At 39.6% G+C, this 26789-nt stretch overlaps 1 long non-coding RNA gene across 2 annotated transcripts in view; it reads left to right on the top strand.

The window, feature by feature from the left end:
• LOC112664583 (uncharacterized) overlaps positions 1-26476 on the top strand; it is a 98617-nt gene extending 72141 nt beyond the window's left edge. Inside the window, exon 3 of one of the 2 annotated variants that reach the window (XR_003139831.3) lies at positions 24430-26476. This is a non-coding gene — a long non-coding RNA (uncharacterized LOC112664583). Of the gene's footprint in view, positions 1-18089; positions 18260-24429 lie in introns of those variants that run through there. The other variant, XR_007403161.1, reaches the window with a different exon arrangement.
• The last annotated feature ends 313 nt before the right edge of the window (positions 26477-26789 follow it).

Raw genomic sequence — 26789 nt, 5'->3', positions numbered from 1 at the left:
TCTTACTGATTTCTAGAAGTTTTTTGTATATTCTGGGTACTATTCCTTTGTTAATATTTGCAGATATTTTATCTCCATTTCTTGTACTTATTTAATGTTCTATTTTAATATATAGCATTTGGAAAACTCATTTATCTATATGATTTTTACTTTTAGCATCCTTACCTCTAAATATAATAAATATACTTCCTTATACTTCTTTTATAGCTTATTATTTTACTTTTAGGTATTTATTCCATTTAGAAGTTATTTTTATTACAGTATGACATAGGTATCTAACTGTCCTTCCTCCCTAAAGAGAAAACCTACTGCTCTAACACCATTCTTTGAATAATCCATTTTTTCTCTTATTTAAAATGCTACCTCTATTATTTATTAAATTCCCATGTAAATTCCTCTTCTCCCAACTCCTCCCTTCTGGATTTTGGGTTCTGGGTTCTCTTCCTTTTTTCTGTCTTCTGGATTCTGGTAATTGCTGTCAGTCTTTGTTTCTTCAGGTCTGGGGGTGGTAATAGCCCCATTGTTATTTGCTCTGGTATATGAATGGCACTTTTCCTTATGATTTCCCTAGACTCTACCTATATCATGTGTAAAAATAGCTCTTTTTATTAAAGGCTTCCAAAATCATCCTAATCTGAATGTGTTGTTTCCTGCTGGGTCCCTGAATGATACAATAACATTGAAATTCTCTGGGATTGAATTGAATAAATAGATTGTTTTGGGGAGAGATGAAATACAGTATTAAATCCCTCATCCATAAACATGATTGGTCTACTTATTAATGTCTTTTTAAAAAAGTCTTTTTTTTTTAAAAAGTCTTTGAGTAAGGTTTTATTATGTTTTTTCATAAAAGGTTTTCCATATTTTGTTAGATTTATTAATGGGCAGCTTTTGTTTCTTTCATGAAAAAGGTCTCTTTTCTAAAGTATTTTTAATTGATAAATGCTAATTTATAGAAAAGCAATTGATTTTTTAAAAAAAGATTTTATTTATTTACTCATGAGAGACACACAGAGAGAAAGGCAGAGACACAGGCTCCACGCAGGGAGCCTGATGTGGGACTCGATCCCGGGTCTCCAGGATCGCTGCCTGGGCTGAAGGTGGTGTCAAACCGCTGAGCCACCCAGGCTGCCCAAAAGCCATTGATTTTTATGTGGTTTTGTATCTACATACTTTGCTGAATTCTCTAATGAGTTCCAATTGCTTTTTACTTGATTTTCATCAGTTTTCTAGGTATATAATCTCATCTCTGAGTAATGACAGTTTTATTTCCTTTCCAATTTTTCAATAACTTCTATTTCTTTTTTGTAGTTTTTCTTTCTGGCACTGTTGTATAATATCAGTGACGATGAATATTCTTGTCTTGAGTGATATTGACAGGTATTTCCACCAAGTTCAGGACTTAAATGTCTATTTCTTATTTGCTGAAAGCCTTAAGAATAATAAATAGGTGTTGAATTGTATCAAGTGTCTTTTCAGTAGCTTTGGAAATAATCATATTCTTTAATTTTTATTGAAGTTATACATGTACACATGAAAAAAGAAAGATAGTCTGTAAGGAATCTAATAGGAAATTATCTTTTTTAAAGCTTGTCCTTCCTACTTTCTGCTTCCCTGAGTCATTTCAGTTCTCTCTTCTGGTTATTTACCTCCAAGTTTAATCACATGATTATGTTGTACATTTAATTCTTGGGAAGTTTCCTCCACTGATTGAAAGCAAGTTATGCAGTTTATTTCAAGTTTTCTAGGTCCTTCTTCCATTCTGACATAATACATAAATGCATATTTTTCTAGCGAACTGTAAAGTTAAATAGTATTTAGGTTCTTTCTCTGAATATGACTAAAAAGTATTTCTTTATTTGCCACTCCTTTATCTAAACCACATGTTGCTATTGGCAAGAATTTTGTTTCCATATTTTTATTAACTTTTTTCTTTTATAGTTAGTACTTAGACTTAACAATATGCTTTTCTGATTTTTTTCCTGTCTGTATCTTATTTATAAATATATTTAAAATGGTCTTTCTTAGATATTGAGTGTGTACAAAATCATATTTATAAAATATGTATAAGATACAAAATAAAAATACAGTGAGCACATAAGTACCCCAAATCTAGTGTAAAGGAAAGAACACATAGCTTGCTAGCATCCTGCTGTCTTTCTTCCAATCCTGACTATGCTATTTATTAACCCTATGACAGTGGGGAAATTATTTGGACTCTTCATACCTCAGTTTCCTTATCTGTAACACAAGTATAACAACACCTACCTCACAGGGATATTATGAATGACTTAAAAGTCTAATAGAGTTTAGAACAGTACTAGTATGTTGTAAACACAATATAAATATCATCTATTATTTAAAAAATATACCATACTTCACTTATTTATTTAATGGCTTATGGATTTTTTTTTTTTACTATCTCAAACAGTGCTTTTTTGACTATTTGAGTACAGATAGCCTGGACCACAGGCATACACTAAATCATAGGGTATGAACATCTTTAACCATATAATGCCAAATTGCTTTCTGTGCTAGTTGTAATAATTTACACCTCAACTAGCACTATGAAAGCATTCTGTTTGCTCCACATCTTCATTATACATGTAATTTAAAGTTTTTAAAATCCTTTCCAACAAGGTGGCTGTGAAATGGTATCTTGTTAGGATTTATTTTATACCTTTCTGGTTACTAGTATATAGTTGACCATCTTTTTATTTGTTAGCCATTGCAATGTGCTTTCTTTTATGCAGTGCCTATTCAATAGTTTCTTCATTTTTCTACTCTATTCTTATCTCTTATTGCTGTTTAAAATTAAATATATATGGCATCCTAATCTTTTGTTCAATTTATATGTGTTATAAATTTCAGGTTTATCTTTTCACTTCCTCTACAGTCTGCTTTGGTGATCAAAAGTTATTTAATTTTATGTAGTTGATTTATAAATTTTGTCTTTTATGATTTTGCTTTTTGTGTCATTTTCAAGAATTCTTTCCTCACCCTGAGAACACACAAATAATCTCCTGTACTGTCACTGAAAACTTTGCTTTTTATTATAATGCCTTTAACCTATCTTGAATTGAATTTCTATGTGGTAGGAGGTTTGAGTTTCAATTTCATTTTTTTCTCATATAGATGATTATTTTAGCAATATTTATTGAAAAATTCAACCCTTCTTTACTGATATACAGTGTTATAAATAAGCTATCTTAATGAGTTTGAGATTCTCTCATTTTTTACTGTAATATTTTAGTCCATTTGCATTTATTGTAAGCACCATTTATTTGGATATATTTCTACAATCTCAGTTTACTACTATTATAGTACTTGCCTTGCCCTTATTATTTTTTCTCCTTTTGCATTCCTTTGGATTGAATGTAATTTCTCATTCCACTTTTTCTTCTCTCTTTTTAGTCATTTCACTAGAAATGTTAACACACATACCTAACTTACCAAATCTAAAGCATATCAAGATCTTTAATCTCATTGAGAACAAAATAAGAGGGTCTTAGAACAGTTTAACTTTGCTCACCTCTCCCTTGACTTATTTGTTTTGCTATGAATTTTTCTTATTTATTTTTAATACAAGATGTTATTATTGTATCATATGCACCATTTTTTTTTAGATTTCTCTGTATGCTTACTACATTGTGCTCTTTGTTCCTTCTCACATTGAGATCACTTTCCTTCATCTGAAGTACATCCTTTTGAATTTCACTTAGTGATGGTGCATTGCGTCAAACTCTCATCCTTTATTTGTGTTAAAATGTCTGTTTTTCCCTGTTTCAGAAAGATGTTTTCAGTTATTTTCTAAGTTAACAGATTTTTTTTTTTAGCCTGATGAAGATACTATTTCACTGCTTTCAGATTTACATTATTGCTATTTGGAAGTTAACTGTCATACTAATTGTCATTCCTTTCCTATCAATCTGTCTCTGGTGGCTTTTAGGATTTTTAAATTTTTGGCAGTTTCCATTTTATTATGATATATTTATTGGTCAAAGCAAGTAATGGGACCAGCCCAGATTCAAGAGGTTGGGAAAAACATCCACTCTTGATGGGAAAATTATAAGATTATATATATATAATTTTAAAAAAGTTTTTATTTAATTTTCAGTTAGTTAACATACAGTGTAGTATTAGTTTCAGGTGTACAATGTAGTGATTCAACACATCTATACATCATCTAGTACTCATCACAACAAGAGCCCTCCTTAATCCTTACCACCTATTTAACCTATCCACCCACCCACCTTCCCTCTGGTAACCATCAGTTCTCTGTAGTTAAGAGTATGTTTTTTGGTTTGCCTTTCTCTCTCTTTTTTCCCTTTGCTCATTTGTTTCTTAAATTCCACATATAAATGAAATGAAATCACATAGTATTTGTCTTTCTCTAATTGACTTATTTTGCTTAGCATAATACTCTCTAGCTCCATCCATGTCATTGTAAATGACAAGTTTTCATTCTTTTCGATGGCTGAGTATATATATATATATATATCAGAGAGGTGACAGAACATGAGAGACTCCTAACTCTGGGAAATGAACTAGGGGTAGTGGAAGGGGAGGTGGGCGGGGGGATGGTGTGACTGGGTGACAGGCACTGAGGGGGCCACTTGACGGGATGAGCATTGGGTGTTATGCTATATGTTGGCAAATTGAACTCCAATAAAAAATATACAAAAAAAGAAATTCAAATAAGGGCTATAGATTAGTTAATAGTAGCATTATAGTATATATATATATGTGTATATACACACATGCACACACACACATATATATACATACATACATACACACACGGTGTGGTATATACACTACATCTTTATCCATTTATCAGTCATACAGATGGCCAACAGACACATGAAAAGGTGCTCAACATCACTTATCATCAGGGAAATATAAACAAAAACTACTTCACACCTGTCAGAGTGGCTAAAATCAACAACATGAGAAACAACAGGTGTTGGCAAAGATGTGCAGAAAGGGGAATCCTCTTGCACTGTTGATAGGAATGCAGACTGGTGCAGCCACTCTAGAAAACAGTATGGAAGTTCCTCAAAAATTTAAAAATAGAACTATTGTGAAATGCAGCAATTGTACTACTAGATATTTACCTAAAGACAACAAAAATAATGATTGAAAGGGGTACATGCACCATGATGTTTATGGCAGCATTATCTACAATAGCCAATTATGGAAACAGCTCAAGTGTCCATTGACTTGTACCTATATTTTTTTGATGAGTGTACATTTTATTAGTCTATAAATGCACTTATATGCCTTTGAAAAATATTATTGTGTGAATGTAGAAAACATTCTATTTAAAGACAACATTTGATGTGCACGTGGATTTTCAGAAAATTACCCACAGGTTAGGAATAATAGTTGCAGGGGATGCTCTCAAATGTGACTTTCAAAAATAACCACCATGACAAAAACCATCTATTGAGTGCTCATTCTGTATTAGGTACTATTCTAAGTAATGTTTTAAAAACTTTTTACTTTGATATAATTTTAGATGTACAGAAAAGTTGCAAAAAATAGTAACATAATTTTATTATACTCTTTATCCTGCTTTCTCTAAATATTAACATCTTATGCAATGATATTACAATTCCCAAAATCAGGAAATTGACACTAATGCTACTATTAACTAATCTATAGCCCTTATTTGAATTTCATCAGTTTTCCCACCAATGTCCTTTTTCTGGTCCAGGATCTAATTATGGGAATTACAGGATTTCACATTGAATTGGCACACCTCCCTGACTCCTTCAATCTGACAGTTCCTTGGATTTTCTTTGCCTTTCAGGACCTCAACACTTCGGAAGAAACCAGGTCAATTATTCTGTAAAGAATCTTTCAATTTGGATTTGTCTGGTGTTTTTTCTTGAGTAGATTGAAATTAAACATCTTTGTCAAATACCACAGAAGTCAGGTGCCTGGATGGCTCAGTTGGTGAAGCAGCTGACTGGCTCAGGTCATGATCTCAAGGTCTTGGGTTTGAGCCCAGCATTGGGCTCGGTGCTCAGTGGGGAAGCTGCTTCTCTGTCTCCCTCTGTTACTGCTACCTCCCCATGACACTCATGTTCTCTTTCTCTCTCTCTCTCTTAAATAAATAAATACATATCTTTTAAAAAAATACCACAAAAGTCATGTTTTGCCCTTCTTAGTGCGTATCTAGGAGACATAGTGTTGATATGTTTTATTACTGGTAATATTAACTTTGACCACATAATTAGGATGGTTCCTTCTAGGATTATCCAATGTAAAAAAATCACTATTTTACCCTTATAATTGATAAGAATTAATTTATTAATTTGTGATTAATAACAGTCTTGTGGAGAGATACGCTCCTGTTTCTCATCATATCTTTTACTCTCCCATACTCATTTCATATTTTCTGCTTTTTGTCTTTCTATGCTGAATTCTGGAAAATTGTTGTAGATTAACCTTCCAGTTCTCTAATTTTCTCTCTAGTTATGTCTACTCTGTTGCTAAGTACATCAATTATATTTTAAATTTTGAAGTCTCTAATTGGTTCTTCAAAGAAATTACCCATTTAAAAATGTCTTATTCTTACTGATAAAATTTTGTACTCATTTTTCAGAGGATTTCAACAATACCTTTGAAAAGTCCTTTAAAATTTGGTTTTATTACTACTTCCCCTATATGGAAGTTATTTTGTTGGAGAGTTACCTCTTATGTTCACTTTCATCTGACATTTATGTAATTCTTGGTTCTGCCTTTGTTTTCAGTGACAGCATTCTCTCCAGTGACCCTGGGACATGCTAATTTCTTTCCAGGTGGCTGAATGTCCTCTTGGGTGGTGTCATTAGTTATTGCTTGGCCTGGCAGGTGAGACAGGTCCCTGTGCTTCCCGGCATGGGGACTAACAGTTTCCCTTACATTTTCTTCCCATGGAGTGTCATGAGATCCTTTGGAATCTTAGCTTGTATAAAACAGACCTTCATATCTACTTTTTTTTCCAGTATGCCTCACAACTACAGATACACCAAAATTTTCTCCATTTATATGTATTTATTAAAGTTTAAGAAGTTTGGGGTAAGTAGGATAGGAAAGGGAACACTGATAGGACTCTTAATACATGCTATGCACTGTTCTAAGTGCTTAATGTAATGTAGCCTATTTATTCCTTACAACATTACTATGAGGTAGGTACCATTCCTTATCCTCAATCTTTAGATCAGGGGAGTGAGGTGCACAGATTTTAAGTGGCTTCCCTAAGGTCACAGAACAAGAGGATTGCTGAACCATGGTCTTTTAAATCAGTTCTAAAACTTCTCCTTGCACTCCCCTCTTTATCAGGTAGTGGGCCCAGCTTCTGTAGCCTTGACTCTCCAGGGCAACATCCTATCATTCACGTTAAAGCCTGCAGCCAAACAGGCTGGGAATCCAAGAGTGGCAATTAATCTGCTATTACTACCCGTGTGACCTTTGGGGCACCATGACAGATTGGATTTTGGACCTTGTTCCCTTCTGTTCTGTCTCCCTGCTTCAACCACCCTTCCTCCAGGACTGTGTTGTTGAAGTAAGATAACTGTAGGAATAAATTCCCTTTGAGATTTTGGGCAAGTAATGTCTTCTGCTTTCCCCGCCTGTAAATAAGTGGAGGGCTGAGAGGGAACTGGAAGAGGGAATCTTTAGATTTTTTCTTCCCTAGCTCTGTGGATTCTCTACATCTATATTCCACACAGGATCATCATTTCCTCATTTTCTTTCACTGTACTTTGGCTCGTATGTATCTCTCTTATTTACTTTCCTTTTTCATTTGAGTCCGTCTGAAATACTTACAATAATACGCGTAGTTAAAAAATGGAATATACACAAATGCTCAAAATGAAAAACAACGTCCTCCTTTCCACCTCTTCTCCTCCCAAGTATTACTCCCTGAAGACCATCGCTTATGGATCTCTCCGGTTTTAGTTGTATTGGAGGTTATTTCCATACCTCTAAATAATGTATGTATTGCTAGTACTTGATTTATGAGCTCCAGACATTGTCCATTGGGCCCTGCTTTGAAGGATGAGGAGATAGCTCACTTATTATGGTATAGGGGTGCAAGCCCTGGCCCCAGCTCTGTGATCTCAGCTAAATCTCAGAGGCAGTGCCCTCTGCAAGGTGGAAGTTGCCCGAAAAGGGCTGCTCTGGTATGGGGAGGGCCTTATTCAGGTCAAGCTGAAGATGGTAGCACTGAGAGGCACTGGAGACAGCTTGTGACTGTACTCTGAGGAAGGGTTTTCTACTCTGGAAACAGTGGCTTGGTTTTTAAAGAGGTTAATCAACAGGGAGTACAGTGATTGTCTCAGATCAGCACACAGTTTATTTCTCCCAAGAGGGCCTTGTGGCATTGGGGAACCAAAGAATAGGAGCTATTTTACTATAATTGATGTCTGCTGTTATTCCAGGCAGTGGCAAATAGCAAGGTCACCTGAGACAGGAATAGCTGAGCCCCTAGAAGTCCTCTGGCCATGCCCAGCAACGGGCATAGGAGAATTTGGGAAGTGACCTATGTTATCACAGCATCACAGCAGGGCAAATTGCCTCCATCCTACTGGTGACCAGGAGAAGTACCATTTAGAACCTTTCAGGGCAGGGACTGTGGATGGGGGCTGGGAGCCGGTGACTGCTGTCTGACAGGCTGCAATGCTGGAGGTCTATGAGTAGTGAGAGCTACAGAGAGGATGACCTTGACCCTCTGATCATCTTTCTTACTGGGGTGGGCCTGGTAGTTCACAGAGAACTCTGTCACATGCATGTCACTTGCATCAACCTTTACCCCTCTCAAGGTTCACTTTCCCAGCATCTTTAGAGAAAGGGGGAGGTTTGATTAATAGCTGATACTGAATACCCATTGGCATCCACTTCTCTATGATATGAGTGTCCTCTCTCCCAGTTCCATCATGGGTTATCCTCACCTTAATGCTGTTACCACCTGGAACATGGAGACCCCATCGCACACCAAGTGATAATGGGGCAGCCCTGTCAGCCTCAGTAGAGGGACCACACACACTTACCCTGCCCTGCACCTTCTGTTCTCCATCCACCTCTGCAGAGGACTCAATAACTGAGGGCAGCAACCAGAGGTAATTACAGAGTTGTAGGGAAAAAAGGTGAATTCATGCGTGCTTACTTTTTCTATAGTCCAAGGGGGGAAAACCCAACCAAATAAATTCTCCACAGGGATCCCCCTTTTATACACCCTAAAACCTAACCTCTTTGTGCAAGGTTTGAAGTCTCTTCTTCACCTCCTTTATGAGGGACTTTGTCAATTATCCAACATAGAAGAACCTCCATCTTTAAAAAAAAATGAAAACTCATACTGCTATCACAGTGGTTGATCTCACACCAGAATCTACTCTTTTTCACCACACCTCAAACTAAGACTATATCCCTAACAACATCAAGGAGAGGGAGAGAGGTACTTAGATGGGATAGTCCATGGTGGACTTTGGCACTCCAAGGCCTGATGCCTTTTGGGGATCTCTTTGTCTCTGTGAAGATAAGTCCGTTCTTTATTTTATTCCTGGTCCTCAAATCTATGCGCGCGCGTGCACACACACACACACCTCTCTCACAAAGACAGTAAGTTGACACTTGAACAATATGAGGGTGAGGGGCGCCAACCCACTGTGCAATCAAAAATTGTGTATAACTTTTGATTCCCCCAAAATTTACCTACTAATGGCCTACTGTTGACAAGAAGCTTCACTGGTAACCCAGATAGTTGATTAACACATATTTTGTGTTTTGTATGAATTATATACTGTATTCTTACAATAAGGTAAGCTAGAGAAAAGAAAATGTTAAGAAAATCATAAGGAAGAGAAAATACATTTTCAGTGCTGTACTATATTTATTTAAAAATATCCACATGTAAGTGGACCCACACAGTTCAAACCTGCATTGTTCAAGGGTCAGCTGTATTTCTCTGAAACAGTGGTTTATAGGAGAAAAGCATGATCTTTTCTGCAATAGCATCTGCATAGATTATGCTGCCAGGAGCAGAGAGCATGCAGTGTCATATTGTTTTTTTTTTTTTTTTCATTCTTCTGTGTGCCCCAGGCTCATTGCTCTAAAAAGAAAGATGGTTAAAGACCCTGGACATTTAAAAAATAATCATTTTTATTTACCTTTGGACCAAACAAATTGTCAGCATGATGTCTTTGTCCCACAGTGTATAGCAGTCCTCCAGAAATGGTGGTGATGGTGGCAGCAGTGGGCTCTTTCATCTACATACATGAACTCATCTGATGCCACAACAATAATGGTATATTCCCTGTTTTAGAGATCAGGAAGTAGAGACTCATAGGGGCTTTCTGGTTTTCGCAAGGTCAAGTGTGGTTGAGTCAGGATTAGAACCCAGATCTGAGGAGTCCAGGCCTAGAGCTCTTTCTATGGTATTAAAATGGAAGAGAACATCACGAATGTATATCTCATTAAAATAGATTACTGCACTGGTAAAGGAGAAATTAGTGTGAGGATGTACAAGACAGGAGGACCCAGAGCTCAAAATAGATCAAGATAGCACCTAATTTTATTTTCCAAGAGAACTTAGGGAAGAAGGATGCTGTCTATAATCTTGTTACAGGAGGCCTTGTTTTTATTTTTCATTTTCTATCAGATACTTCAAGAGACTCTTAATTTTTTATCTAAAGTTAGGAAATGTTGGGGCCACCTGGGTGGCTCAGCGGTTGAGCACCTGCCCCTGGCTCAGGGTGTGATCCGTAGTCTCAGGATAGAGTCCCATATTGGGCTTCCTGCCTGGAGCCTGCCTCTCCCTCTGTCTATGTCTCTGCCTTTCTCTCTCTGTGTCTTTCATGAATAAGTAAATAAAATCTTAAAAAAAATAAAGTTAGGAAATGTTGGATTATGATCAGAGCTTTGTAACCCCAACATTCTCTGATCTAAAAAGCTAGTTATAATACATGATATAAAGTAAGGAGAATATCTTCCCTTGTCATGTATTGACTCAGGAATGGGCACAGTAGAGTCATGCAGCAACGTGGCTGATCTTATAAGGTAGTGTGTCCAAGGTCATTGAGTTACCCAGTCCTACAGCTGCAGGAAAGAGAAGAACTTGATTTCATGATTGTGGAAGATGATTGACCATTATCAAGAGCAAAGAGCTCATATCAATTTCTCTGTGAGGTTAAACAAATCTTCAAATGAGACACTTGACATGTAAAAGGAAGCCCAAGCGGGTCAAGAAAAGGGGCTGTTGGCTGACACGGAAGGATTCATGGAGGTCAGATACATGCATGAGGTGGGGATCTTTCATCTGTAAGACTGATGAAAATTTGAAAAGGTCAGAAATTTGGTTTGTACAAATAGACAATTGTCTTTGAGAATGATGGTTGAGAACTCAAATTGAGATGAAAGAACAGATTCATTTTGAGAGAACACTTCAGGAGGAAAGTTTCTGTGAGGAGTGTGCCCTGCATTTGATTAATGATCAGACACAGCCAGGACTTGGCATTCATCTGGCTCTCTCAAGGGAAGCTGGACACAGTGAAGAACTTTCGAGGAAAAAAGTAACTGGTCAAGCAGTACTTTCTATCTCTGGCTCACCTCTCTAGGACTGGTAGTCACACTCTTGATCTGGAAGCACTCACCAAAAAAAGTGGGATAATATCCATCTTACAGATTGTTGTCAAGATAAGATTATGTGCATGAAAAGGCATGGCAACTTGAAAAGCCCTCAGCTAATACCATTACTATGTTTTAGGGGGACTGACAAGGAGAGGGGGTGAGGATACAGTGTGGTATCTCGGTGAAAGCTGTGGTTTTGGCATCAGGCAGCATGGGTAATAACCCCTGCTCTGTCACCCATAGGTAAATCACTTAACACCTAAAGTCTCCTCATCCATAAAATGGGGATAACAAATCCCACTTGCACAGGCATGTGATTTAAAGCCAAAATGAATAACATGTGGGAAGACCTTGCAAATGCTAAAGCACTATATAAGTGTGGGGAATTATAAATATGATTGTTATTGCTTGGGTCCCCAGTTGATGGGATTGAAATTCAATTGCCCCAGTGACAGATGAGTGGGAACACATGAATGATTACCCCCAAAGTATACTTTTTCTCTTTACCATTTATCACCAATAAATATTTGGTTTCCATTTAAAATCTGGCAACCTTGAAAGCCATTAATTCAAATAAATACTCAGCACTCTGCAAGGCAAAATTTTCCCCACCCAGAGCCTCCACCTGCTCTGTAATGCTTGCCCTGTGCACATGCTGACAAACTCATTCGCTGCTGATGTTGTCTATAGTGACTCACCCATCAGTCAGTCAACAATCTGGAGTAGGTAGCTAGTATGAATGGAGCAGCTTACAGGATCTGTAGGCCACTGGAGAGGGGGAATAAATGTTGTCCTAAAGAGCTTACAAACCAAGAGATCCTATTGTGGATGACTGTGGTTTCCACTCCTCTAGTCATCATTTTGCTTCTTCTGGTAGGAAAATCTCAATTTTCCTTTTGTTATCCACTCTTATCCAACTCTTACCACTATGGTATATGGGTGAGGCTGACTTCAGCTTCCTCTTCATAGAAGTGGGCACAAACTCAGGCCTTTTTTATTTTAAGATTTTATTTATTTATTCATGAGACACACACACACACACACACACACACACACACAGGCAAAGACACAGGCAGAGGGAGAAGCAGGCTCTATGCAGGGAGCCCAATGTGGGACTCAATCCTGGGACTCCGGGATCACGTCTGAGCGGAAGGTAGGCGCTTAAACACTGAGCCACCCAGGCATCCTGAGACACAGATTATTAAAACATAATACAGTAAATATAATAAGTGATATATGTTTGAGGCATTAAACAACATGAAAACCTTAACTTATCTAAGAGTAGGTCAAGTGTGAAGGATCTGGGCAGGATTTGTACCTTGAGGAAGTAAACCTTTAGAGGCTACTTAAGGGCTGAGTAGAAATAATCCAGGAAGTAATGGAGATGAAAGGAGATATATGCTTGTTCTCTCCTCTGAGACATAGAGAATGGTTGTCTCTCTCTCTCTGTGTGTGTGTGTGTGTGTGTGTGTGTGTGTGTGTGTGTTATAAGGGCTGGGGACTATAGGGGAACTATAAGCAGGTCCAAGTTTCTGGAATGAAAATATAAGATCTCATTGACAGAATAGTGAGGGTGAAAGACTGTGAAAGTGATGAGTTAATAATGAAAGGAATCAGGATGGGAAGGAGTCCTTTTAGCCATGGACTTTTCCTGAGTTTTGACTTCATCCTGTAGGTCAGCCTTGAAATGTGTGAACCAGGAGAATGTTTTGAAAGGTCATGCTAACAGCTATATAAAGAATGGACTTGAGAACATATGCATGGAAGGAAGGGAGCCAGTGAAGAGGTTTCTCGGGGTTCTTGCCCTAACCTTGATGGAAAGCCTAATTAAATTTGGAAAGAGAAATGCAGATTAAAGAAATATTTTACAGGTAATATTTATAGTATTGTTGCCTAAATATGGGAGTTAAAAAGTCAAACAGAAAAGAATTAAGGTTTTGTTTGTTTGTTTGTTTGTTTGTTTTTTTTTTGGCTTGTGTGACTAGTGAAGATAGATGGCCAACTGAAATGATGAGTTTTGTTTTGGGCCTGCTCAATTTAAGGTACATAAGAGATGACTAGACACATACAGAAGGCTGTTGCATATATCTTGATGTCTAGGTTGGAAAGAGAAACCTAGGAATCATCAACATATATAGTTAAAATCATGATATCATTTATGGAGAAAAGCAGACTATAAAGAGCAGAGCATTTAGGAAGAGCCTTGAGTATACCAATACTGAAGGATTGTGCTGGGGTAGAAAGAGCCCTCCAAAGATGCCCTGAAAGAATGGTTTGAATAACAGGAGAAGAGCCAGGAGTGTATGGAGTCCTGGAAGTCAAGGGGCTAGAATGTCAAAAGGGAAGAAGTGATCATCAATATCACATGCAGCGCAGTATAGGAGAAAAATGGTACCCAAACTACCTATAGTATTTGAGAGTTAGGAAATTATCTAGTGATCATAGAGTGGGGTCAGTAGATGAAGGATAGGAAGGGGAACCAAAGTGGAGTGAGTTGGAGTTGCCAGAATAACTGTGACCACTCTTGGAGAAGTTTACCTGAACAAAAGAAGAGAAAAATGAGATAATAAATGGAAATGAACCCAGTACCAAGGAAAGTTTCTTCTTAAGGATGGGAGCCATGTAAGCATATTTTCAGGATAACAGTTAAGACAGATTTACCAAAAAGGGGGAAATTGAAGATATAAAATGAGAAGATTTGGAGATGCAGCAGGACCTTCAAGCCTGGAGGGAGTGTGGTAAAGGGCATCAGGGACAGACTGGCCTTGGAAAGGAGTTGGGTATTTCATGTTCCCGTAATGGGAGGAAGGTTTTTGGAATGGGTATAAATTTCAGTAATTGGGTGGGAGGAATTTTCAGGAAGAACACACATTATAGCTCAGCTTCATAGAAGTAGGAGATAAGAGTGGTGGGAGGAGGGCAAGTTTGGGAAGTTGAGACAGTAATACCAGATAGCTTATTTTTTGGTGGACACCATCCGATTGATGAGGAGTGGAAAATAATAAGAAAGGGTATGTAGCTGAAAATCACACGGCCCAAAGGCAGGTGGCCTTTTCTTTCATTGAGATATAATGTATTTACTATAAAATTCATCTTTTAAAAGTGTTTTTTAGTATATTCACAAAATTGTGCATTCATCACCACTCCCTAGTTTTAGAACATGTTAATCATACTCCAAGTAAATCCCATACCCATTAGCAGTCCTTACCCATTTCCCCCTTCTTCCAGCCCCTGATGACAATAATAATTTCTCTATAGATTTGCCTCTTCTGGACATTCTAGGTAAATGAAATCATTCAATATGTGGTCCTCTTTGTTACTAACCTCTTTCACTTCCTATAATATTTTCAAGATACATCCATGTTGTAGGCTGCATTATACTGTAATTCTTATTTTTGCTGAGTAATAGTCCATTGAATAGATATACCACGTTTTCTTTATCCATTCATCACTGATAGATATTTGATTTGTTTCACTTTGGGGCTATTATGACTAATGCTCTACGAACATTTATTTATGAACAAGTTTTGTGTGGACATGTTTTAAAGTCTCTCGGGCATATACTGAGGAGTGGAAATGCTTGGTTATATAATATCTATGTTTAACTTATTGAGGGACAGGGAAACTCTTTCCCTGTACCATTTTATATTCCCATCAGCAATAGAGGGTGTCAGTTTCTCTATATCTTTACCACACTTGTTGTTAATTTTTTTTTTATAACCATCTTAGTGGCTACGAAGTTGTATCTCATTGCTGATTTTATTTGCATTTCTCTGATGGCTGATGATATTGAACATCTTTTCATGTGCTTATTGACATTTGTATATCTTCTCTGTAGAAATGTCTATGAAAATACTTTGTTCATTTTTTAATTATTTGTTTTTATATTGTTGAGTTGTTATATGTATGTGAAATTAGATCTTCATCAGACATGATTTGCAAATATTTTTTGAAGTTTTGTGGGGTGTCTTTCCACTGCTGGGTTATGTCGTTAGAAGCACAAGTCTTTAATTTTGATGGAGTTCAGTTTCTCTGTTTTCTCTTTGATTGCTTGTGCTTCCAGTGTCCTAGCTAAGACACTGTTACCTAATCCGAGGTCAGGAAGCTTTACACCCATATTTTCTTCTAAGAGCTTTGTAGTTTTGGCTCTTACATTTAGGTTTTTGATTCACTTTATGTTAACTTTTAGACATGATTTGGGACTGAGGTGTAACTTCATTATTTTGCATGTTACCATTCGGTTGCCCCAACACCATTTATTGAAAAGACCATTCTTTCCCGCATTGAATTGTCTTAGCCCCCTTGTCAAAAATCAATTGACTGTAAATGTAAAGGTTTATTTGTGGATTTTCAATTCTATTCCATTAAGGCACTTGGACAAGCTCCAATTCAGGTCAAATAATGATAGGCCTTTTAATGGGATCTTCCAGGGAATTACAAGGCAGGTCAGATATTTGCAGTTCTCTGGAAATTAAGCTTTGGAGGTGCTCCCCGCTGCCCTGCCCCCTCTGGTTGCTGCCAGGATGCTGGTTTTCATTGTGATTGTAGGCTGTTGGGTTTGTGGATGGAGATATTGTTGAGCTGGGGCGGGATGGCAGCTGGGAATAGGGCAAGTTAAAATGCCATAATGTTCACTGTTCTTATTGAGGTTTGATCTTTTTTCCTGAATAAATGTTCCCTGGAATGTTTCAAACCTTTGGTTAATTTTCAGAGCCCTGAAGAAGTTAATTTTGATAACTTTTGCCAGTATTCCAGTTAATTTTATGGAGGAGAGGATTTTCAGAGGTCCTTCCTCTGCCAAATTTACAGACATCACCAGATGGTTTTTTCATAAGGTGGAGGTAAGTACAGTGATGATGAGTTCCAAGGAATATACCACAAGGAAGAAATGGTTATAGTTCAGGAGGGGGTTAGTGTGTGAGATGCCTTAAACAAATTTTAAGAGGGAAGGCTTTTACCTAGATAGAAAAAGGGAAGGAGTTTTCATGTGATTGGAAAGGCAGTCAGGCTCCCAGGCTCCAAAAAAGGGGAGAATGATGGTCATCTAGAGAATGATGGCTAAACTTGTCATCTTGAAAATATGTTCCCATCCTTAAAACAAAAATCTCCAGGATGCTGTATATCTTCTGACAGTTACTATTCCATATTTCTCTTCTCTCACGTATACTTCTTGAAAGACTAATATTTCTTGCCTTATATGTCATCTTTAGCTCACTCCACATTGGCTTCCCCTTCTGTCCAGAGGGGCAAGAGAAGGAAGTCCTGAAAGACAGTCATCCAAGTTGGGGTGGTTCCAGTAGAAATTGTGACTCTGGGTTCTGGATATGGAGTGAAAAAGATGGGACTGAGAAGGTTCCAGAGGATTCAGCTGCCCTGATTCAGAGACAAACCACCTGAGGAAAGAGAGGGGCCTGGCTGGTTTTTAGTGAAATGGAGCAAGAGAGACAAACAAGCTAATTAACATGCATTAAGAAATGAAATCAAGGGAGTAGTATTCTCATCTGTACCCCTTGAGTACATTGCTGTTCATGTTTTCAACTGTGAGTCTTTTCTGGAACAAGGCACAGATTAGGGGGACATCTCTTCCTACTTGCCCATCTGGCCAGGATAAGATCATTCTGAGAGTCACAGCAGCCTGGATCTAAGGGACTGAGCAGAGACTTGCATTCTTGCTGATAGGTAGTTGGGTGAGGGCCAGTGGTGAGGTCAGCCCAGTATCTATCACCTCTCTGCCTCAGCTCAGGGGCAAGGTGAACTCACCTTTCCCCAACCTCCACTATAGGTCAGATGTTGGGCTAAGGCACTCTAAGAGTAGTCCCCAGCAAATCTTCACATTAACCCTGAGAGATGAGAATCATTGTTCTCACTTTATGGATGAGGAAACTCAGGCTTAGAAAGATTTTTATTTGCCCAAGGTCATACAATGAATAAAAAGAAATGTAGCAAGGTAGTAATTCTAGGGCTGACTTACTTTATTCTTGCTTATTTCTTTTTGTCGCTTTTTGTTTTATTTTTTTATTTTTATTTTTTTTAATTTTTTTTCACTTTTTGTTTTAGAAGAGACTATGTCAGGTGCCACAGATGCAAAAGGTGCAAAGAAATATGATAAATAAGGTCTCTGGACTCTGGTCTTAAAGAGCTAACACATTAGAAAGGGGAAGAGGCATGCAAAGAAATGAGATGGGATAGTACAGGTTTAGACCTACATACTTCTCCTGGGACAGTTGGGGTGCAGAGATGGGATGTAGAATGTGGAAAAAAGGGGAAATTCACCCTGTTAGGTGCTGTCAACAGGATCTGGGTTTTACCAGGAAAATAGGTATGCCAGGGTTGGCCTAGTGATCATTGTGCCTAGATAAGTTTGATGTAAACTTTCCCCTCTCCTGTCTGTGAGGGTCATGACTCCCTCCTTCTTTTTGGTTTGAAAAAAGGGAAGGACAATTTGAGCTCAATTTCCTCTGTCTCTGTTCCAGGAGCTCAATGTAGAGTACTGCAGAATTTCATTGCTGGAAGGAGGGCTGGTACATTTTAGACAAAAATAGACTTTCAGACTTTCAAAAACATAGAGGGACCTGCTGGACCTGACTTCTCCATGGTGGATAGTGGGCACAGAGCCATCACAGGGTCACAAACTCAAATGCCCCCAAGGTAGGTCACAATAAGAAACTCAGACAAGATACAGAAAGCATGTGGCACACTTGACCAATCTTGGTTTTCCCACTTTGGTTATACACATAGGGGCCAGAAATATTTTATTCTTTTTTCTCTAAATAATTAGGAGATCAGGTACAATGATAAATGGCAACTAATACCTGGCTGCTGTTGTAGGAAAGATAATAGGAAGAGGTGGAGTCTGTAGTGATGGGACAGCAGGTGCCCCACTTAGGTTGGCAGGTGTATTGGCTCAGTGTGTTGTCATGTAGACATATGGGCCCAGTTTTCCCAAATCTGATTTTTCAAGAGAAGCTGGGAAACTAGATTTTTAAGTGAAATCACTCAATTTCTAAGTGTGTGCACTCAATTCAAATTTTTTTTTTAAAGTTTAGGTGGGCATTGATCTGTAGGCCAAACCTAATAAATCTGCCTGCCACTAGTAGCAGCTCTCATCAAATCATTTTGCAGCCAAGATCCAGTCATTTCTGGCTTTGGGGAACCCATTTCAAAGCAGATAGGAATCTGGGATACTTCTACCCCTTAGGGAGCAGGAGAGCATATGTGCAGAGTGGTTGGTCATTCCTTCTATCTGGGGTCAGACTGACATGCTCTTACTTGCTATTGCTGATTCCTGTGGCATGCCATGCTTTATGCTTCTGGCTTCCGTAGTGCCCCTTGTTTCTTACGTGTACACCTGAAGCAGGCATCTCTAGAATGACTGGAGAACATAAAAGAGTGTGAATCTCTGGGAATCCCACCAGAACTATGCTGTTCAAATGGTAGCCACTGGGTGTTTGTGCCTGTTGAACAATTGAAATGTGGCTGGTTCAAATTGAGGGGAGCTGTAGATGTATAATGCATATAATATTTCAGAGCCCTTGCTATAGAAAAAGAAAGTAAGATATCTCAACTAATTTTTTATATCACATGTTGAGATGACATTTTGGATGGATCGGCTTATGTAAAATATATTATTAAAATTATTTTGTCTGTTTGCTTTTACATTTACTTAAATGTAGCTACTAGAAAATTAAAAATGGCACATGTCACATTATATTTGCATTGGACAATGCTGTACTAAGCCCCTCCATTCTGAGACTAAATTGGGAAAACATGGCTGCTCATTCTGTTCTCATCATTGTGGGCACAGCTACTCTGAAGTTCATGAGAGCTGGTGGGGCTGTTGTGAGGGGTAACCAGGCCTCACAATGTTGGGCGTCACTCTAAACAGCTGTGCTTAAGTGGTCACTGAACTCTTCAAGGAAATGGCAATTGGTGGGGATAACTATAGGCTGAGCACATCTCCAAGGGTCTGCTACTTGTTATTTTCTTTTATTTTGACCTCTGACCCTGGAGTTTAGCTTTCACTGCTTTCTCAGGATCTGGCCTTAGTTACAACCCTACATGTCTGGACTTGAGGGAATGGCCAGGAGCATTTTGAGTAATAGCTCTTCTGAACTGCAGTCAATACTGAACGGAGTGGAAGGCTGTTAGAGTGTGGGTGAGCAGGCTCAGGGACAAGATGTCCTTCTGTCACCTCATGGCCAGACCACCAACCATAGAGTCCCCTTTCCTGGCTGTGGTGCAGGCTGGATAGTGGCCCCCCAACCACTCTGCCTTTAGATGAGAGATTCATATTCCCTTAGACCCCTGACAGAAATGTAGGAATCTGTGAAGTTGAGACCCCACCACTCCCCACTACATGGGTCAAGGGGTATCTTAAGATACCAGATACCAGAGGCAAAGAAAACCTAGAACCAGAGTATCCCTCTGTCAACTGGTAGCACTTGCTGAACATGAGTGCTGAATCCTGGATGTGTCAGTGGGAATTTTAACCAGAAGAGGAATCAGAGCAGTAGGGACAAGGGTGCAAATTTTGGATGAAAACATTAGAAATCGCTTGGAAAAATACTGTGCTTCAGGCAACTACCAGCCTCTCTCTTTCTCTCTCTCTTTTCTCTCTCTCTCTCTCTCTTTCTCTCTCTCTCTTTCTCTTTTTCTTTCTGCTGGGGCATGAACCTGCCAACATATCTTTTGCAGTCTATCAGAGCCCTGATTTATGTCACTTACAAGTTTTGCATGGCTGTCACCTCATTAAGGTATTTATGTCCTGGTAGAGCCTGAACTTGAATCTACCTTGAAGGTGTAATTGTGTGTTGCTAATGTAATGGCTAGAGCCGCCCATGCAAAGAGCAACATGAGAAAGGTCACGGGGGGAGGAATGCAAGGTCATAGAGCCACCTGAAGCGTGCTCAGGGTTGATTTGTTCATTTCCTCCAATCCCAGAGAGGAGAAGTCTCATGACAGCAGGTAGGGCTTGCAGAGGGGAATGATTGCAGCATGGGCTTGTGCAGATGGGAACAGAGAGGAGTTTATTGTGCTTTTCCAAATGGCTAAAAGCTTCACTGACAATCTGAGCACATACACGGCAATGGCCCCAACCCAGATGCCCATAAATATGGATGACTCAATGGGAGAGGAGGTTGCCTCTCCCCTAAAGGTGGCTTGCAGTTTCCCCAGCATTAATAAATTTGTCTGCAAAACAATATAGAAAGATATTTGTCTTTTCAGAAATAAACACAAAATCCAGATTTGCTCTCTTGCATCAGTTCTACTTCCCAGGTAGATTCTCTGGATTATGTAGCATAAGAGAGGTGGTTAGATGTACCACAGTCATACTTCTCCTCCTACCACACAGGGAGCGGTGGCTAACTGTGCCACAGGGGCCTCTGGCCCCTTGGATTATATCACAGTTAAAAATTCAGCAACTCTTTTTTAAATACCTACTGTGAGATGTGACTGGTGCTGGGGATGCAGCAGGGAACAAGACAAACATGGAGCCTGCCCCAGTGCTCACTGATGAGTTGAGGATGTGTGCAACTGTAAACAATTTGCTACATGTTGTCATGAAGGAAAAAGCAGGGAGTCAGGGCTTCTTGGAAAAAGGGACATCGCACTCAGACCAAGTGGCACAGAGGAACCTTCCCAGAGGTGCAAGACCCTGTGCATCCTACTTCTTAGAATCATGGAAGGGACCTTAGAATTCATCTCATCCATTTCTTCATGACAATGAAGAAATTGAATCCCATAGAGATAAAATAAAATGCCAAGTTCGTACAGCTGGTAAGTGAAAGACCAGCTGAACTCAGGCCACTTTAGTTCAGACTATCATTCTGTCCCACTGAAGTTATGTAATTCTCTTTCCATAATGTTGCATGTTAATGAATTGAACTCTTAAGGCATAGATGAAAGAGTTGTTGGGGACCAAAATTTGCTGTTATTAGTCATGTAGCTGATACTGGAGACTATGGCAATGGTCTTCAGCAAGGGCTGAACCCCAGGATTAGGCAGATCTGTCTGCCTTGTCTCAGTGGTGCTAGAGCCAGGAGAACTCTTGCCCCTGTGGACAGCTCACTCTGGAGAGGAAGAGGAAAGAAAAGGGCTGAGCTACCTTCTCCAGCTTTGTCTTCTACATGTGGGAAGCAAGAAAGGCCACAGGAAGTGGGAGGAGGGGCGGAGTCAGGGGTGCTGTTCCTGAGCTCCCCTCAAACGGGAGAAACACCAGGAGAGGGAAGGAGACACACCCCAGAACTCACCTTCCATGCTTATTTCTTCATTACACATATTTTTGAGCATCTTCTCTTTCTCTCTGCTAAATGACGAGGATTTCAAGATGTCCTGGTAATCACAGAAGGAAATACCTTAGTAGTGAAGAGTCTTTTCCCTGAAGTTTGAGATGGGAAGAGGAGGGACTATTAAATGTGAATTTTAAGTCAGTCAGTAAGGCTACAAAGTACCTTTTTCTGTCCTTTGTCTGGAAGAAAATCCATGTGGTGTTGCTTGCTATAGTAATGCTCCTATCTTGGCCTTGTATGATCCAAATCACCATGAGGTGGTGAAAAGGAACTGAGTTCTGTCTTTCTGTGGAATGGTTGGGACAGTCGTCCTCTTCCCTGTGGCTGCCAGCTGGTCCTGCCATACGGTCACACCCTGTGTCCCTCCCTCCCCCATCCCACTCCCCTCCCAGCATCTGTTCTCCATCTTCCCTTCATCCCCAATAAAGAAGTACTACCAGCCTTTGACTCACTTGTTTTCCAAAAGTTCAACGTCTGGCCTCAGAATACATTTGACTGATGTTGCAGACTCCTGAGTTTGGAGGGGTCTCAGTATAAGTGGGCATTGACCTTCGTGTGAGTGAGTTTTCTATTGTCTTACTTTTGATTCTCCCAAAAGAAAACCCTGAGACAAGTTTGGGGGTGGCAGTTCCAGGAAGTGCCAGTATGGGGATGAGGACGTGATAGAGGAAAGGGGACAAAGCTAGCCACGCTTGGGTTAATGAGCAGGTTACTGCTGTGGGCATCGGGGGCGCTGTTCCTCCACTGAGAAAGCCTGTGTGCAGCAGGCTTCAGAACTGTCCGTGAAGGGTGAGAAAACTCGAGTGTTTACCCACCAACTCTCATCTCTGATTATAGCGGTTGATCCTGGGACACCAACTCTCTGATTCAACTGACTTCCCCCAGAATAGACTGCAGGGTGGAGAATGCCCTGAAGACAGTGCAGGAAGCCACTCGCAGGATGGAGCTGTGTGCGGTGACCTCCAGGGCAAGCTGGGGGTGTGGGCAGGGCACTGATCACCTTGGTCATGTCTCTGCTAGTCTCTTAAGCCACTCTTTTTTATTTTTTTTAATTACTGTACCTATCACATTTTCCAATTTTACATTAATTTGCAAGTTTATAGGTCTAATGTCTTATTTCTTACTGTATACCCAGTATCTAGCTCAGTGCCTGAAACCTAGGAGATACTCAATAATTATTTGTTAATTGAGTGGCCGACTGACTGAATGACTCAGTGCCCCTGAATCACATTTCTATTTTGGGGGCATGTCTGGGACTGCCCCTGGGGCTTTAGTTTAGGTACGGAGAGTGGGGAGGGGATGATTGGAAACTATTCCTGATTCTGGGTAATTCTTTGCCCAAGAATCTATATAGAAACGGTACAGCAATCATTCAAAGGGAGTCCTCTCCCCACTCCTGGAGCTTGGCTCTATGTGGACACTTTTAAGATCCTTTCAATGGCTCACTCATCTGATATCAGGGAACTTCTATGGACAGTGAGCTACATTCACAGCTGTAAGAAAGGTACAAGATGAAAGTTTTGTTCTCCCAGAGTTGAACTGGAGGTAAGAAAAGAACTCATGTGAATTACAAAACAGCTTATAATCAAGTGATGGATTGAGTATCTCAGGCTGAGTACTTGTAGGGTTCAGAATCATGGGGGGATTCAGTACAGCAAAGAGGAATGGAACGATTGTGGACTTAGGGCCCAAAGACCTGTGTTTGAGTCCCTTCTCTATCACTAGACCCTAAGACTCTTGAGGGTACAGACTAGAGTTGATTCAATCTGATAGAAGAACTAGTCACAGTATTTAGAGCCCACAGAAGCCACCTTGTTGCCAGCCCCAAGGTTGAGCTGTATGAATTACCTTAATGGTGTTGATGCTCTGGTTTCTGGTTGGGTTTGACCAATGGAGAACCTAGTCAGAGGAGAGTGAGGCTGGGATATTGGCATTCCATGCCCCTCTGTCTGTGATCACTTCAGTTTGGCTACTGACTCTACCCTACTGTTTCCTGCAGGGATCCATTTATCTGACCCTCTCTCATCTCTTTGAGTTTTTACTAGCTCTAGATTCCCACACTGTCCTTTGATGTTCCCTGGATCTTGTCTACAGCTTGGTAAATTAGTCCCTTGGTAAAGAAATCCTCTTGACATTACCCAGTTTCTATGTGTCATCTGTTTCCAATTGGGACCTGACCATTACAGAAGAATCAGGCCTTGCCCTTAAGAGACTCACAATGTAACAGGAGAGAGAGTTCCAGACAACACCACTCTATCCAAAACCACTCGAAAAACAATCAGGCAGATTGAAGGCAATATACTGATGGGCAGAGGAAGAAGGTGAAATGGTTGAAATCATAGGAGTTAGAGGGCCTCTAACTCCTCTAAGTGTACTTTGGGATATATAGGTGATAATAACCCTTCTAGAAGAGGTTCTTTCCTATAATGACACTAATTTAACTGTGGTAGCATGATTTACTGAAATAGCAATTGAGGCATTGTTGTTAATGCAATAGAGTTGACACTTTTCATTTTCCACTCAGGCCTCCATTCCCGTAGAGGAAGCTTCTGTAGGAAGCAGAAGTTCTCAGCACTCTCAGAAGACAATGCCTCTCTTGGATTTTATTTTGCCAGAGTCTGTGCTCTGGAGGAGATCGTGCTGAGCTGCAAGAGAAGAGAAGGTGGAGGCAAATGTTTGGTGTTCAGGAGGCTCAAGGTGTTGAGGGTGCCATAGGAGAAGGAGGATTTAGAGTATTCCCTAAGAGTTGGAGGAAAGGAAAAGTTCTTGGATTCATCAGGTTATGGGCACAAGTGACTGGCCCCTAAAGATAACTGTGGGGTAGTGACAGGATCTCAGGAAAAAATGTCTTCTCGGGTACCCCAAGGAAGCTGGACTTGGCACCCTGTACACTCAGCCTTGACTGTGAATCCAGAACAAAGCAGATGCTCATCTTTGTGGGATTTCATGGATTTGGACAATACTGTATTAGTGATGGATCATGGATCAGAGAGCCGTTCCTGAATGGCACATACTGTGCCAGGTCCCTGGGAACTTTGCCAGCCATGAGTCAGGAAAGTACACTCCAGCTGTGACTAAAGTTAAATGTGTTACCAACCCATTGGAATGGGGGATCAGAAAAGATTAAACTTTACTTCAAGAAATAAAAACATGTGAAATTTATTATGTTAAATGTTATAGAATAAGGTTCACATCTGTTACATGTGGGGACCTCATCTAGGACTACTAGGAATCCAGTGCAAAACATCTGTCCACGGATTTATTACCATCCTAGTGATGGGAACAATTGGTTTTGAGGAAATGACTGTTTTTCTATTGGAAAACTGGTGAGCAGAGATGAGTCTGAACTCTCAGAAGTCACAGCTGATTTGGGGAGCACCATGAGCTGCTGATGAAACTGAATTTAAGAGAATACTATAGAATGCTTTAAACTTCTGTGTTGATACAGGTGGCTTATGCAGTACTGGAAGGAAGAAAACACAAGTGTAGCTTTGTTAGATTACACTGACAATATTAATTTTTCTGACATCCCCAAGGAAAGGATAGTAACATTTTAGACTCACAGAAGGAGAAACTTAAGGCCCTATCTCTGATTTTATTTTTAAAAACAAAATTTTACCTTTTTCCAGAATAGAGAAACATCAGAGACTGATATCACCTGCTCCCTGGTAAGAGAATTCTCTATTTCCCAAGGATCATGGTGGGTGGAGAACAGACATCCTTATGTGATTCTAGCAGCAGTCTTGTACCTGGCATGTGTGAGAAGATCCTCAACATCATATGTCGGTAGAGGATTACAAATCAAAACAACAATGAGATCTCACTATACACCTATTTGAATGGCTAACATGAAAAACTGACAACACCAAATGCTGACGAGGATATGGAACAGCAGGAACTCTTGTTCATTGCTGGTGGGAATGCAAAATGGCACTCACTTTGGAAGGCAGTTTGGCAGTTTCTTACAGAGCTAAACATAGTCTTGCCATATGATCCAATAATTATGCTCCTAGGCATTTACCCAAATATATTGAAATCTTATGTCCACAATGAAAACCTGATACAAATGTTTGCACCAATTTTATTCGTAATTGCCCCAAACTGAAAGTGACCAAGATGTCCTTCAGAAGGTGAATGCAAACAGTTTGTGGTACATCCATATAATGAAATGTTATTTGGTGATAAAAATAAATGAGCTATCAAGCCACAAAAAAACACGAAAGAAACTTAAATGCATATTGCTTAGTGAAAGAAGCCAGTCTGAAAAGGCTACATACCGTATGATTCCACCTATATGACATTCTGGAAAAGTATTCTAAGGAAGTCCCAGCTACTTGGAGATGTCATATGGTGACATATGACCAGCAATGCCAGCTAATGTCCTAGATGACAGTATCAACTGCTAGACATATGAGTACATGAACCTTCAGATAATTCTAGCACTTAGCTGTCAAAATGCCCTCAGCCTGTGGCCTTCCAGCTGAGGACCCAGATATCATGAGCAACCATCCCCACTGTGCTTTGCCTGAACTCTTGACTCCCAGAGTTCATGAGCATAATAAATGCTTGTTTTGGACTTCATTTGTTTACCAAAAACCAAATGAACTGAATTCTTGTATTAGTTTCCTGTGATTCTTGTACGAAATTATAAAAAGCCCAGTGTCTTAGAACAGAGCCAATTTATAAGCTTGAGTTCTGGATATCTGAAGTCTGAATTATGTCTCACTAGGCTGGCTGAATTCCTTCTGGAGGCTCTAGGGGAAATTCTGTTTTCTTGTCTTTTTCTAGCTTTTCAAGGCTACGCTTACCCCCATCCCTCTGCTCATGACCTCATTCTTCCATCTTCAAAGCCAGCAACATCAGGCCAAGTCTTTTCCATGCTAC

Source organism: Canis lupus, chromosome 17 (genome assembly GCF_003254725.2).
Source record: "Canis lupus dingo isolate Sandy chromosome 17, ASM325472v2, whole genome shotgun sequence".
NCBI classification, from domain to species: domain Eukaryota; kingdom Metazoa; phylum Chordata; class Mammalia; order Carnivora; family Canidae; genus Canis; species Canis lupus.
Note: the sequence above shows the minus strand (reverse complement) of the source record. Positions and strands in the feature narration are given on the sequence as shown.